Source organism: Panicum virgatum, chromosome 5N, assembly GCF_016808335.1.
Source record: "Panicum virgatum strain AP13 chromosome 5N, P.virgatum_v5, whole genome shotgun sequence".
NCBI lineage: Eukaryota > Viridiplantae > Streptophyta > Magnoliopsida > Poales > Poaceae > Panicum > Panicum virgatum.
The window spans coordinates 27,062,059-27,076,948 of record NC_053149.1 but is presented as its reverse complement, the minus strand read 5'-3'; the positions used below and the strand labels follow the sequence as shown (position 1 = coordinate 27,076,948).

General features: G+C 42.8%; 1 pseudogene; it reads left to right on the top strand.

The window, feature by feature from the left end:
* The first annotated feature begins 12,349 nt into the window (after positions 1-12,349).
* Positions 12,350-12,959, top strand: LOC120673335 (annotated as a pseudogene).
* The last annotated feature ends 1,931 nt before the right edge of the window (positions 12,960-14,890 follow it).

Genomic DNA, 14,890 nt, shown 5'->3' with positions numbered 1-14,890 from the left:
ACTTTAAGAGGGATTTTTAGTTTCCATAGGGGTTTATTTATCGGCAGACTTATTTCATCCATGAGAGCAGCATACATGGAATGGACCGAAAACTGTCCACTATCTGTAATCTGCACATTGGAAGTTAGATAAACAAGCTCCTGCCAGTTATCCAGATTCCGCCCAATCAAATTTCTTCGGAAAGATACGTTGAGAGGGACGGAACTTATGACTTGTTGCATGGTGTCATGTTTTCGGCGAACTAAGTTATAAAGTCTGGGAAAGCGCTCTCTAAAGGAGGTGTGCCCCAACCAGACATCATCCCAGAATCTTACTTGTTCGCCATTATGAACCTTGAAAGAAACCCAACGTAAAAAAATCATTTTTGACCTTCATTAGCCCTGACCAAAACTGGGAATCCCCAGATTTTTTCTCCACTTGAGTAATTGTTTTGATGGCGAGATACTTGTTTCGGAGCAGCTATTGCCAAATGCCCTCCTCATTAATAAGCTTGAAAAGCCATTTACTAAGAAGACATTTGTTTTGGGTTTCTAAATCCATAATTCCCAAGCCACCTTGCTCCTTAGGTGTACACATTATGCTCCACTTTGTTAGTCTATATTTTCTTTTGTGTCCATCCCCTTGCCAGAAAAATCTTGATCTAAAGTGATTTAACTTCTTTAGAACTTCTTTTGGAATCTCAAAGAAGGAAAGAATATAGACTGAAAGATTGCTAAGGACCGAGTTAATTAAAGTGAGCCTGCCTCCGCACGAAAGCAGCTTACTTTTCCACATGCTTAGCTTCCTTTCAAATCTATCCTCAATAACTTTCCAATCTTGTTACTGATTCGTTTATAATGCAGGGGGATTCCCAAATATGTGAAGGGGGCCTCTCCAATATTACATCCAAAGATGTTCATGTAATCTTGTTGCACCCCTTTCACTGCACCAAAGCAGAATAATTCACTTTTATGAAAATTAATCTTGAGTCCGGAAAGCTGCTCAAACATAGTCAACAACAGCTTCATATTTTTAGCCTGCTCAAAGTTATGCTCCATAAAAATAATTGTATCATTTGCATATTGTAGAATAGATATGCCACCATCCACTAGATGTGGGACAAGGCCTAAGATCTGTCCATCTTGTTTTGCCCTTTCAATCAAAATTGCCAACATAATAGAGTAAAAGATGAGAACAGAGAAGGGATCGAGAGAACGATCTTTAACTTTTCTCCATCCTCTTGTGTTTCATTGCTACTTTTCATCTCTAGCCCTACTCCAAAAATAAAATAAATAGTTCCTTCCATGGTAAGTTGAGACCATTGTATAGATTTTGATGATTCCTCTTTTCTAAGATTTTTGAATCTGCGCTAATGCGCATCTTTACTTTATACATACTATAATATAATGCAGTTTTTTTGCAATAAATATCTCTACCACTAATCGATTATGTCCGTTTTCGCTGATGTAGAGCTAGAAAGACCAAGGTAGCCAAATCAAGTTTATCCAGCACGATATGCCCGTCTCCGTTGATGGAGAATCGTCTCAAGCTTCAAGTAACACATGTGGTCGTTATATAATACTTCCGAAAATACAATGATTAATTAAAGTCCGTTTCTTAACATTCCATACAAACCGAGTAGACCTCGATTTCATACCGTTTTCGGAATACCTTCAGACGACTGTATTTTTCTCCGAGTTGAGTTGAAACTTTGCAAGTTGTTGTGCTTGTGCACCAATCTGGCCAACAAGGTTCCTATATTTTCCTGCCAAGACCTTCCTCTTATATGTGTCGTTAATTAATAAAGAAAAAACAAAAGCAAACACAATGTAGACGACTTGATCGATTACGAGCTAGCATATAGACATGAGCGTTTTCAAGAACTTGCTTTTGCGTCTCCGTCGCCATGGCTCGGCGCCCTCCCCGCGACCTGCTGGCTGGCACAGGAGAGGAAGGTCGTCGCTGCTTCCATCGTGCGCCGCGGCGTTCGACTACTGCTCGGCCAAACTTGACCAGAACGTGCGTACCCCGGTCATGGAAATTACTGCTGGCGCCCGCGACCGTGAGTACGTGTCCTTCCGCGATCTTCCTAGGCTCCCCCCGGACCACCCCTACACCATCCGTGTACGCCGGGTCGCCGCCGATATCGTCGCCGTGGCGTGGGACGACGAGGTCTTCGGGCAGCGGAAGCTCTCGAAGAGGACCGGGCGCGTGCCCGTCGACGCCTACGGCGACCTGAACATCAAGGTGAACGTGATCGACTCTGAATCAGTGAGAGCATGCGTCGATATCTCAAGCGAGATCTTCGTCTCCGCGGGGATCCTGGAATACCTCGGGGACGACGACGCCCACATCGCCGCGGTGCTCGGGCACGAGGTAATTCCCTATTTCTAATCAAGCACACAACAACCGAGTCGACGCGACGGACAATTATCCATGGATAGATGCAGTTTCGGAGTGTGAGATTTATCGAGTTGTGCCTGTTTGTTCGATCGTAGGTGGCGCACCTGGTAGCGGATCACCATCTGAGGGATTTCTTCAAAGGCTTAGGGGTCGGCCTCCTCGTCAACTTCGTCGAGGAGCTCCTGGACGTGCCGGGCGACAAGATCGAGCCGGAAGCGTGGAGGTCCCTCTTCATGCGGCCCTGCTATTTTGGGTACGGAACAGCCGCTACGCTTGGTTGCTTCATTCGCCTGCTGATCAACCTCTGCCGTCTTGCCTTCTGATCGGATTCTGTTGATTTCTGACCAAAATGCAGGTCGGAGTTGGAGGCGGATCGAAATTGGCCTCCTGCTGCAGAGCGCCGCTGGTTATGACCCACGAGTAGCCCCAGCAGTCTACCTGAAACTTGGATTGCTGCAGGATGGAGATTCTGATGAGCAAGATGATGACCTCGACTCAACCCATCCCTCATGTGAGAAAAGAGCGCAAGCTTTATCGCGACCGGAGATCATGGATGAAGCACTGGAGTTGTACAATATAGTCGGTGCTCGAGTTATGCAGCCAAGTCAGCTCCCGCCGCCGCCGCCAAGGTTACCACCACTTCTGGAGCTTTTACTGTGGTTACGATCCAGGTGGGCGGTTGTTCATGGCGTCGAATCTGAATACCCACAATCAAAGGCACCAATGCGAATGTCCTAAGGGCCAGTACCGTCACAATCAATGATACGTACAGCATCAGCACTAATGTTCTAACCAGGGATGCATTATGCAATTGGATACCCAATGATATTTTTTATCTAATTATTTATGATGACACGTCAGTCTAGTTTATTTCTGTAGGATTAATTATATGAAATATCATTCTAATTTATTTTATCAATTTATTGGGTTGATCCCATGACCTAAAACATTTATTATGAATCCATATTCAGCCTATTCACGTCGGTCTGTTATTTGCTCAATCGCTTGAAAGATATTTGATTATGAATGTGACAAAACCCAAGTTTCGGAGCTGCATTCTTCAGGGATCAAACCAGTGAAATATTCAAGAGCAATGATTTAAATATTCAAACCAAGAAATTGTCCAAAATGTTTACCAAAGGTCCTACTTCAATTTCAAGGTAATGTTGTCCAAAGTTGTCACAGAAAATCTCTTAGAAATTCATCTCAAATATGCCCAAACAGTATGATATTCAGGACTAATGAAGTTTCTCAAATCTCAACCAAAGCTAATATCAGCTCAATGGGGGCATCTTTGACTTGATGTTTGACCTCCAACGACTATAAACTTTATCCAATTCCTCTTCCATGCTTAAGTACATGATTAAAAATACAACTTTTTTTGCCCATAGTACAGTGTTTATTAGGCAAAATTTCAAAATTCAAGCATCTAACACATGGTCACTTAATAATATTTCTGTTGGTTTCGATTAAGGACATAAACCGCAAGCACAAGGATCATCGTACCTTTTCACTTGGACTATTCTTTCCAAGGTTTATCAATATGTGGAACAAGTAATCAAGAACTATTTTAACTATGCATTGAGCGCATAGATTCATTTTTTACATTTGAGAGAATTGATCTATTGCGAGTTTAAACACAAAAATATAGCAAATAGAAGCAAGAAGTAACCAATCTAGAACAAGCCTAGACTATGCACATGTTGTAGCTCAGAGCATGAATAACATCTAACCACTCAAAGCATCTTTATATCGTCATGTCCGGTCTAACTCTCAAATATTGACCATGCTAATAAGCAACAAATCTTGTCACGATCCTGCTATTTTGAGCAAGAGGTTCTAAGAGCATGAACAAAAGGCACATTTTATACTGCTAAGATAGATCAAGCATGAAAATCTAGTAACCACAACGACAAGAACATACTTATTACAATCTAGATCAATCATAGATTTGAATAATCATACTCATAATAGCAGAAATCATGAATGGAGGCATATTGATTTCTAAAGAATTGAACATGTGAATCATATTACTATGACAGATTGTTCATCACCACTGAGATCATACCATTGATCTATTGATCCTAGATCCAGAACACCAGCATGTTCGCTCATTTCTACGATCAATCGTATATGTATTCAGACTTGTAGGACTACTGTAGCTAGTAATAAAGTAATGTGCATACGATGAGGACGCAAAGTTAAGTGACTGTGTTGGTATCATACCAAAGTTCATACCAACCACATACCTTTGGATTTGAATTTCAACTGTCTCAAATTCCAATAACCTCAATCACTTCAATCACATGGTATAACACCTCCTCGAAACATGTTACAAGTCTAATTTATCAGTAACCTTGCACCCATATAAAAAAATTAATCAAAGCTTAATTATCACATGTCTAATAATTATTTATAACATTTAAAAACTAAATTAGTTTCTTACTACATCTATAAATAAAAAAGTAAATAATTATACCTTAATTATTACATATATAACAATTATTATAAAATTTTAAAACTAAATTAGTTGCTAGCTACATCTATACATACAAAAAAAATTAATGCTCAATTATCACATGTATAACAATTATTATAACACTTAGACACTTATTTAGTTGCTAGCTACAGTAAAATTGCTATCTTTTCTTCCCCTGGTTGAAAATTTGTACAGAATCAATTTGTAAGACGGATCGTGCCATGACCCGTTGCTACAAACCAATATCCAGAAAATGAAAAATCAGAATAAATTGAAATATCCCAGCCAACTAACCAGCACCACAAGCCCCTCTACTATAAAAATACAACTTTTTTGATGATAATGCACACTTGCATCAACCGGAGTTATAACCGCTTACATCAAGCAGCGCATACCCTCATTTCCACCACACTATACAATTCATTTGCATCAACTCTGAAATCGATTTATAGGAGTGGGTCGGGTGACGCCATCATCTATCCGTTGAAATCCGTTTCCGGGGGTGGGTGATGCTTCCACCCATCCCTGAAAATATTTTTTTATTTTATTTTAAAAATTCATTTAAATATTTTAAATATAGTAAAACAAATGTAAAAAGTGAAACTTCTACCCTATGGTTATTGAACTGTAGATATATAATAAATATGTATATTTCAATGTATATAAAAGTTAAGATTATGGAAACCTCAATATAAGACATGAGTTGTACGAGGTGCTATATAATTATTATAGCCATATGTATGGCACAACTATTAAATAATCTTATGATTCTAAAAGATCTTAAATGAATAATGTATAAACTATACAATTTTAGATCTTACCACTTCAACTTTGATATGGAGATACTCTACATCCGAGGTTGTTTGAAAAGAATTAAAACGTCTAGATTTTAAAATTATAGTAATTCTAATAATTTTTTGAACTATTAAATGATCTTAAGTAGAAAGTTATCAACTACAAATTTTTAGGCCTTGTCAACCTTTACAATCACTATAACACAACGTAATATAGCGTCAGACATATGGTGGTATAAATAGAAAATCATATGGGGCTGTGGTATAGTGAATTTTCATATAAGTTATGAATTTTTACATGAAACCATTTGTAGGAGCAAGCCATGCCATCACCCGTGCCTAAAAATATATTTTTAGGGACATGTGACGCCATCACGCGCTCTTAGAAATTGCCACCATTCAAGGACAGGTGGTGTTTCCACCTGCTCCTATAAATGCTATTTTCAGGGACGGGTGATGGCGTCACTCGCCCCTGAAAATGGTGGCCATTTCTAGTGGCAGGTGTTACGAGTCGTTTTTAGTAGTGTGATGCTCGGTGTAATGGATTTGTCTAGAAGCATGCAAGGTGCTATATCTTGTGCTATATATTGTGTTATTTCTTTGTTTTTGTATACAAAAGTGTGATGTACGATGGATTGGAGATGGTTTCTAGCAAAATCATGCCTAATCTTTTTGGAATGTCTGATTTTATTTCAGTTTTATCTGATATTTCATGTTTATCGGTGGGGTCTGAAAAAAATTCATTTCTGAATTGTAAAATTTCATTACTTGATGCGACGACGTATGCGACGGGGCACATCATGCTTGCAGTACTCCAAAACCAAAAGATATGTTAGCTGTCCAGCAAAGAAATTAAGTGCCGCAAGTCCAATTTGGCATGCTCATAACAGAAACAGATAAGCATCCTACCCATTGGGATTTACATCCTCGACAAGAGGACTTGATCTCAGGTCCACACCAAATGGCCGGTCCTCTGATTTATTATTCGAACACCGTTCCAGTACTAACAGAATCAAGTTGCCTCGACGCTATGCATGCATGTCCTGTTCGTGGAATTCTATGCCCCTCCATTACGTGCGAAGAAAAGATCACCGCCGGCACGCCAGCCCTTTGGTACGCGCCGTTGTATTTTTCCAAGCAAACCGGAGAAAATTCACCTGTTTGTCCACTATAAATACCCCTACACGCCCTCGCAAGTTTCCCACTGTTAGTATTGATCTCCACCAGTCGGCCCAACGGCAACTGGGCCCTTGACTCGCGTCCTGATCGGGGACGCCCAGCCCAATAGACGGCTGGTGGGCCCCCATCGCGCAGTGCCATATATAGAGAAGGTGGGGACTAAGGCACATGACACGAGGTTCGTCGCCGCCACAGTGTCCCACCATCCTAACCCTAGTCCGATCAAGAGGGAGGTGCTGAAGCGACGGGAAGCCGCCACCAGCGCCACCGTGAGCCTGTCGTCCCGGCGCCACACTGTCAACGCCCTCGACTTCGAACCCCTCCGACTCATCCACGACTCCGCCGCCGGCGTTCTGGACATCGCCGTCGGGTTCGTCTTCGACCATTGATGGTATGTTCTTCAAGAACCAGAGAATACTCCCACTGATCTACTCCTAGGTGATCTAAAGATTCTAACAATGGTATTAGTTGCCTACTCTAGTGAGTAGATCTAGATCGGGTAAAGAAAAAGAAAGAAATTTTGATCCCCCAGATTAGAGAAAGGAAGGCGAGGAAGGGGATTCTACCTAGAGCTCACCTCACCGCGGCCACCACCACTGCCGGTGTCGCCTTGACGCCGTGTGGCAAAGAAAAGCCGAGCCACCGGGCGAGGACATCACGCCACCACGCGTGCCTCACCCGCGGACTCGGGGCTCAGGGCACCGTCGCCCAGTCCGCTCGACGGCGGCGTGCTCAGCCAAGGGCGAGCACGTGCGCCGGCGAGGGGACCAGCGGCGGCGCCACCATCTCCCGCCACAGACGCCATGGGCGGACCTTAGTCCTTGCTCGGTGCGAGGCTAGGGAAGAAGGGGAAGGGGAAAGGAAGGCTCAGTTTGAGCGCGGCCATGGTGCGGCCGGACAGGCGTGCCGGCATGAGGGCCAACGGCGAGCCGCATCGGCCGCCGCCGCTCATTTTCGCAAGAAATAAAGAGGAGGGCGATGCGTTTTGGAGGGCGCCGGTGAGATTCTTCGCGGCGGGCGCCGCCACCACCTTCCTCCGGCCGCCGCCGGCGGTCAAGGCTCCTCCACCGCCGTTCGGTGGAGAGAAAGAAAAGGGTGGAAGAAAGAATGGCTGCTAGGGTTTGATGGGAGCCGTTCGGTGGCCGGTTTTGATCGAGCGAGAATCATGGATGGCCGTCGGATTCGATCCGACGGCCAGCGGCGTCCGAGCGCCTCCCAGGCCAGATTCGGCCCAAGTGGGGTTAGAGCGCGGGCCGGATTCCCGGCCCAGGCCCACGCTGTGGCCTGGGACGCGGGGACGCTGTGCGCCGAGCGGGCCTTGGGCCGTTTTCAAGACCAGGCTGAGAGCACAGTAAGGAAAAGAGCTCAGTTTTTTGTTTTTTCAGAAGTTTTTTTTATTGAATTTGATTAGAATTTGACCTCTATTCAATGTTGCACCAATGTGTATATTGTTTAGAGAGTAAAGTGAGTATGGTAAAGATAAATGAGTACAGTAGTACTTCTGAATATTTTTTTTTCTTTATGTTTCCGCTGCAAAGTAAAAGTTTCATCCTCCATTTAAATTGGAACCAACGGGAAAATTTAAATAGAGGAGTACAAAGATATTGGTTTAAAGTTAAATTATGGTATTGTTATTTTCTGACCAACGTTGATGATAACAATATTATGGTTTTTTTATGAGTTAAAAGTTTGAGATTGAATCTCTGACAAATTTTACATCGAAGTGATAAATTTTCAGAGAATAGAGAGACAAAGAATTGCTTCTGAAAGAAAGAAAAGTTTCCGCTGCAATAAAGAAAGAAAAGCTCAGATAAGTTTTTTCCCTGTGGGAAAAAGCTGCCTTAGAAGATTAAGGTGAAGAAAGCTTCTGCTGTTATAAGTCAAAGATTGTTTTTGGCATTATTTTGCCATTGTAAAGTGTCAAGTCGAGCATTGTTTTGCTCTTAAAAGAAAAGAAATTTAAAATTTATTATGATGTTGTCATTTTCTGACCAAAGTTGATGATGGCAATATTATAATTTTTTGTTCTAGTCATGTGTTCTATTTATGCCCAACGGTGATATAGAATTGAAAGTAAAGGAAAGTTGTATGTTTTAATTTTTGCCAACATTAAATTAAGACCTGCAATTCTTCTCAAGTAGAGAGAAATTAACAGACAAAACTTGATTCCGATCAACGCTACAGATAAAGTTTTGAGCTGCTCAGTTGCCTTATTGAGATTAAGAAAGAAAAGAGCCTGTGTCATTCTGACTTTTTGGGTGATATGGAAAAGAGATGCAACTGTTTCCGAAAAGTTTTTGGTTTCTCTCACTAAAGTTTTACTGATATTGTAATTCGTTAAATTTTCTAATTAAATTGGAACCATCGGGAAGATTTAATCAGAAAATAAAGTATATATGCATGTTTTAGTCATTGTGATCAAAGTTTCTTCGTCCTTCAACAACAGTAAAGATAATGGTTGAAATGAGTTTGATGCATATTCAGTTTGACCAACGTTGAATTAAACATGTATTACCAATACATTTAAAGTTTTATACCGCATGTCGGGAAAGTTTTTGGCACTTGTGTCACTTATACCCTACATGACAGGAAAAGTTGTGATGGCCCATATGCTACTTGAGTATCACATAAAAGTAAAGAAGTCTGGGAGAGTTTTTAAAGTTATCCTAGCAATTCTCATGCACTATTGTTGGACAGTGACTTGAAAAGAATCGAAGGATAAAAAGAAAGTTCTATGCGAACCAAAATTGCAAGCTTGACTTGCAAAAGTATGGCAAAATGAAGACCTTGATGAGTTCTTAAAAGTGCAACAAATCAAGAACTATGAGGAGCTCTTGAAAAGGAACGAGAAAATAGTACTCCCATTATTTTGTATGACTTGGTCATATGAATAAAGTTCTAGTAATGAAAGGCTCCTCGTTCACAAGTGTTAAAAATAGTTTCGAAATTATGGTAATAAAGTTTGTGCCATATTTCGAGGGGGGGAGATTAGAAAGACAAGAACGATTAAGATTTAGAGAGAATTTCCCCGCAAAGTTAAATGCGATGCATTTTTTAAAGCAAGAATGATCTATTAAAGAAGAATATGACCGAAAAGGGAGTACAACGGTCATAACATTGATACCCCAATTACAGAAACAAGTAAATTTCTGGAGTTTTCAGCTCCAAATAGGACGAAAAGATATTTAAGCCTCAAATCAACCGAAAAGAAAAGGTGGTGCTTGAAGCACCCTACGAGGCTTGTAAAGACTGAACCGAGGCTTGTAAAGACTGAACACAAACACAAGCTCGAAGATATTCCATCTTTACAACAGATGGGATAATCTGGGGGAGTAAGTATGCCAAGAACTAAGGCTTGAAGAGAAGTGAGACTGTATGTTCACTCCTATGATTCAAGCACTACAATTGTCTCATCATATGTTGAGGTGTTGATTGAATGACAGAAATTGAGGTGTCTCATTCATCGAGGTGGCAAGAAGCCATAAAAGATGTCATGAGACCTAGAAGTTTCAAATTTATTTTGGAATATAGAATAAGTTCCTAACAGAGCCAAGACAGTAGGCTATAATGGGTCTACAAGATTAAATGTGAGTTCAGAGGGAACATGGAAAGTCTACAAGATTTATGCAAAGACAAAGGATAAGTTCTAATGAGACATTTTGTACAATCTCATGAAAGAATTCTTTTAGAATCATAGTGACATTGGTGCATACGACTTTTAGAATTGCATCAGATGGATGTTGGTGAAATATCTTCCAATGAAGATTTGTACGAGAAAGTGTATATACATGACATAACCAAACGGTTTTGTTGTGGAAAGAAAAGAACATCCGAATACCATCTGATGAAATCAGAATAGTGGTATCTAAAGTTTTATGAGAACAAAGAAAGTTTTGGGTTTTAATTAAAGGTCAAGACGACAAATTGCAAATATGTAAAGTTTGAAGATGGGAAATTATTTTCCTACAAAGTTCAAAGAAGGTTATTATGACCTCTAGTTTTGATAAAATAATATCGGTGAAAAATCATTCGCTCTAGAAATGAAAATTCACTGGGATAAAAGTAAAGGGGGTATTAAGGATTATCGCAGAGAGCATACTTAGAAAAGAGTTCTGAAAGATATATAGTATGCATGCGAGTAAGCCTACGCCTGTCCTATTGTCAAGGGTAATAGTTTTGGAATTTTTAGGATTCTAGGAACCGTTATATGATCGATCAAAAGAAAAAGGTTCCATATGCTTCAGCTGTTGAAAGCAAAATTAGTGCTCAAAAGAATTTACCCTGACATAGCGCAAGTATCCGGGATATTTTGGCAGAAGTCCTGTCCAGCAATAGATCACTGGAATGGAGTTATAGAATGTTTTGCAATTTTGCAAAATATTATCAGCCTTATGCTAAGTAAGAAAGGAACATGTACTCTCAAAAGGTTGTGAGTAAATAGAATTAAGTTTTGGCGAGATGTTTAGTGAAGCCCACAGTAGTAGCTAACACTCGCGCTTGGAGTTTTATTGTGGAAAAGCTCCAAAAGCAAAATAGTTGTGATATCATGGGTCGTGTACCCAAAGTTTAGCATGATATGAGGCTACAGGACAGGCAAAATGGTTGAGTAAACCGTTACCCGAAATTGATAATGGTAGACAACAGCAGTATACCATTCGAATGTTTTCACTCCTATGGCAACATGTCAAGTGTGCTGTCAAACACTTTGATGGGGAGTTATATATGTTGCAAAAGAGAAAATCTAGAATCATATGAAATCATTGAGCATCAAAATATCGAGCAAGTGCTAGCGGATCCGCTTACCAAAGGCCTACCACCCAAGTCGACATGGGTTTTACGGAAGGCCTATGATTTCTGGATTACTAAAGGGCCCAAAGAAAGGTTAAGGTCTTGTTTCAATACAGAAAGGTACATTGTGGCTGTTAAGTCTGACGGTAACTAATAACCGTCATGATGAGGCACGCTCTACGTACTGATCTGCAATGAGATGAGGCCAATAGCAAAGCAACTAAAGAGAAAGTAAAAAGGGTTACGTCAAGTTGTAAAGTTTTAAAAGTGTAAGGTGAGATCAAGGGGGAGAATGTTAGTATTGATCTCCACCAGTTGGCCCAACAGCAACTGGGCCCTTGACTCACGTCCTGATCGGGGACGCCCAGCCCAATAGACGGCTGGTAGGCCCCCGTCGCGCAGTGCCATATATAGAGGAGGTAGGGACTACAGCACATGACACGAGGTTCGTCGCCGCCACAGTGTCCCACCGTCCAAACCCTAGTCCGATTGAGAGGGAGGTGCTGAAGCGACGGGAAGCCGCCACCAGCGCCACCGCGAGCCCGTCGCCCCGGCGCCACGCTGTCAACGCCCTCAACTTCGAACCCCTCCGGCTCGTCCACGACTCCGCCGCCGGCGTTCTGGACATCGCCGTCGGGTTCGTCTTCGACCATTGATGGTATGTTCTTCAAGAACCAGAGAATACTCCCACTGATCTACTCCTAGGCGATCTAAAGATTCTAACACCCACAACAAACAAGTTACTGCCGCAGATCTGCCATTTCTAGTTTACCCCTATACCTATGGAGCCATCCAAGCTAGTAGTTGTTTTGCTCGTGCTGGCCATGGCGGCCGTGCGGCCTTCCAGCGCTCTAAACTCGCCTCAAGACTACCTCACGCCCCACAACCAGGCCCGCGCCGCCGTCGGCGTCGGTGTAGTGACCTAGAGCATGAAGCTGCAGCAATTCGCAGAGAGGTACGCCGAGCAGAGGGCCGGCGACTGCCGGTTGCAGCACTCGGGCGGGCCGTATGGGGAGAACATCTTCTGGGCTCCGCCGGCGCCGACTGGAAGGCGGCGGACGCGGTGAGTTCGTGGGTGGACGAGAAGCAGTGGTACAACTACGCCGCCAACAGCTGCGCCGCCGGCAAGGTGTGCGGCCACTACACGCAGGTGGTGTGGCCTGCCACCACCAGCATCGGCTGCGCGCGCGTCGTCTGCAACAGCAACCGCAGGGTCTTCATTACCTGCAACTACGAGCCCCGAGGCAACATCGTCGGACAGAAGCCCTACTGATCGCTAAAAACTATCATCTGGCTCATGGATTACATAGTGTGGGCGTGCATGGGACTTTCTTCTATTATATGAATATATATAATAAGGCGAGTGTAAGAAAAATGGCCCCTTTAGGTCATTATTTTGTGATTTTGATGATTGAGTAACAACGCAATCAATGGGACTAATAGTTTTGTCAAGTGAAGATTAATAGATTCCAGGGATGAAGCAAAAAGGCCAAGCAAAGCAAAACACGAAGAAAGAACTCAAAAAAACATTGAATTGGACGAGTTCTGCAGAAGACAGTAGCACCGGATGAACCGGTGATGCAGCACCTGTCTAACCGGTTGGCATCGGACGCACCGGTGCCCTAGCACCATAGCAATTTGCAGAGCTGGTGCCATCAAGTCATGTGGCACCGGATGCACCGGTGATGCCAAGTTGAAGCACCAGTGCAAGCACCATGCTACGTACCAGAGAGCATGTCAAGCAGCCGAGGAGAAGTTTATTCAGCACCGGTTACACCGGTGGTCACCGGAGCAAGGCACCGGTGCAATTCCGTGTCAATTGCAAGTAAGAGAAGCTGCACCGGATGAACCGGTTAGAAGGCACCGGTCTATCCGGTGACATATTCGTTAGCTGTCAGAAGGCCAACGGATAGCACAGAGTCGTGAGTGACCGGATGCACTGGTGCCCCACCACCGGTCTATCCGGTGCTTTACGTAGGAAAGTCCCAACGGCTCCCAACGGCTCTATTCACTTGGTGGCCTATATATATGCCATCCCCCCGGTCATTTGAAGCTGCTGGAGTTCAAGAACATCACACTCACACCCAAGAACATCACCAAGCCATCCAAGAGCTTAGTGATAATATCTTTAGCCCTTAGCACATTCTTGAGAGTGTTAGTGCTAGGTTAGCTCTTAGTGAGTGAGAAAGCAAGGCCTTGAGCCTTTGTGCTGTGGTCCTTTGTTGAACCAAGAAGATACCTTGGAGCGCCAGCCCCTTGGAGCTTTGTAGCTCACCGGCAACGTCATCGACCCTCCGACTTGGTGTGGAGCGGCGACGACAACCTTGTGCGCGGGACGTGGAGACCCCCATCCTTTGTGGAGGAGCTCCTTAGTGGAACCCGGGATCAAGGTGACCATGGTTGAGTCCGTAGAAGAGACTTGATTGCCGAGAAGCGATACTCTTAGTGAGTGCTTCAACAACGTGAATGTAGGTGTGCCTTTGTAGCTAACCGAACCACGAGATAAACACCCGTGTCAAGAGTTTGTTTCCTCCTATTCTGCTCTTTAAGCTTCCGCATTTCATACTAGCAATTCTTGTTTGCCTTTACTTTCATAGAGTAGTATCTTGATAGAAAAGGTTATAGGTTGCTAAACTCTTTTGGGATAGGGGTTTCGCTCTACAACAACCATAGTTGCACATATACATAGCATGTTTTAGTTTAATATTGTGTAATTTAGTTAGAGCTATAGGTCTAAATTTTTAGTTGCCTAATTCACCCCCTCCCCCTCTTAGACTAGGGCACCCGATCCGGTCTTTCAATTGGTATCAGAGTCGGTACTCACAACTCTCACAAAGGAAGCCAATTCCATTGGCAATTTATATTTACCGGCTCACTTGATCGGTTAGACTTCACCGCCTAGTGAGTTACCTCTTAGGGGAAGGGATGGATTCATTAGGACCTCCTCCATGATTCGACGGCACGGGCTTCCAATGTTGGAAGGTTTTAATGGTAGCTCACCTCCAAGCAAAGTGCCTAAATATTTAGAGGATAACTAGTGAGGGAATGAAGGGCAATAGTCAACAAGAGAAACAACATGATGCAATAGCCAAATATGCTATTTTAAGCTCTCTCGGTGATAATGTGTTCAACCGTGTCTTTGCTTGTAAAAATGCTAAAGAACTTTGGAAAACTAGTGAGAACCATGAAGGCATAAAAGATGTTGCAAATGAAAAATATCATGTTCTCATTGATAAACTTAATAGCTTCAAGCAACATAATGATGAAA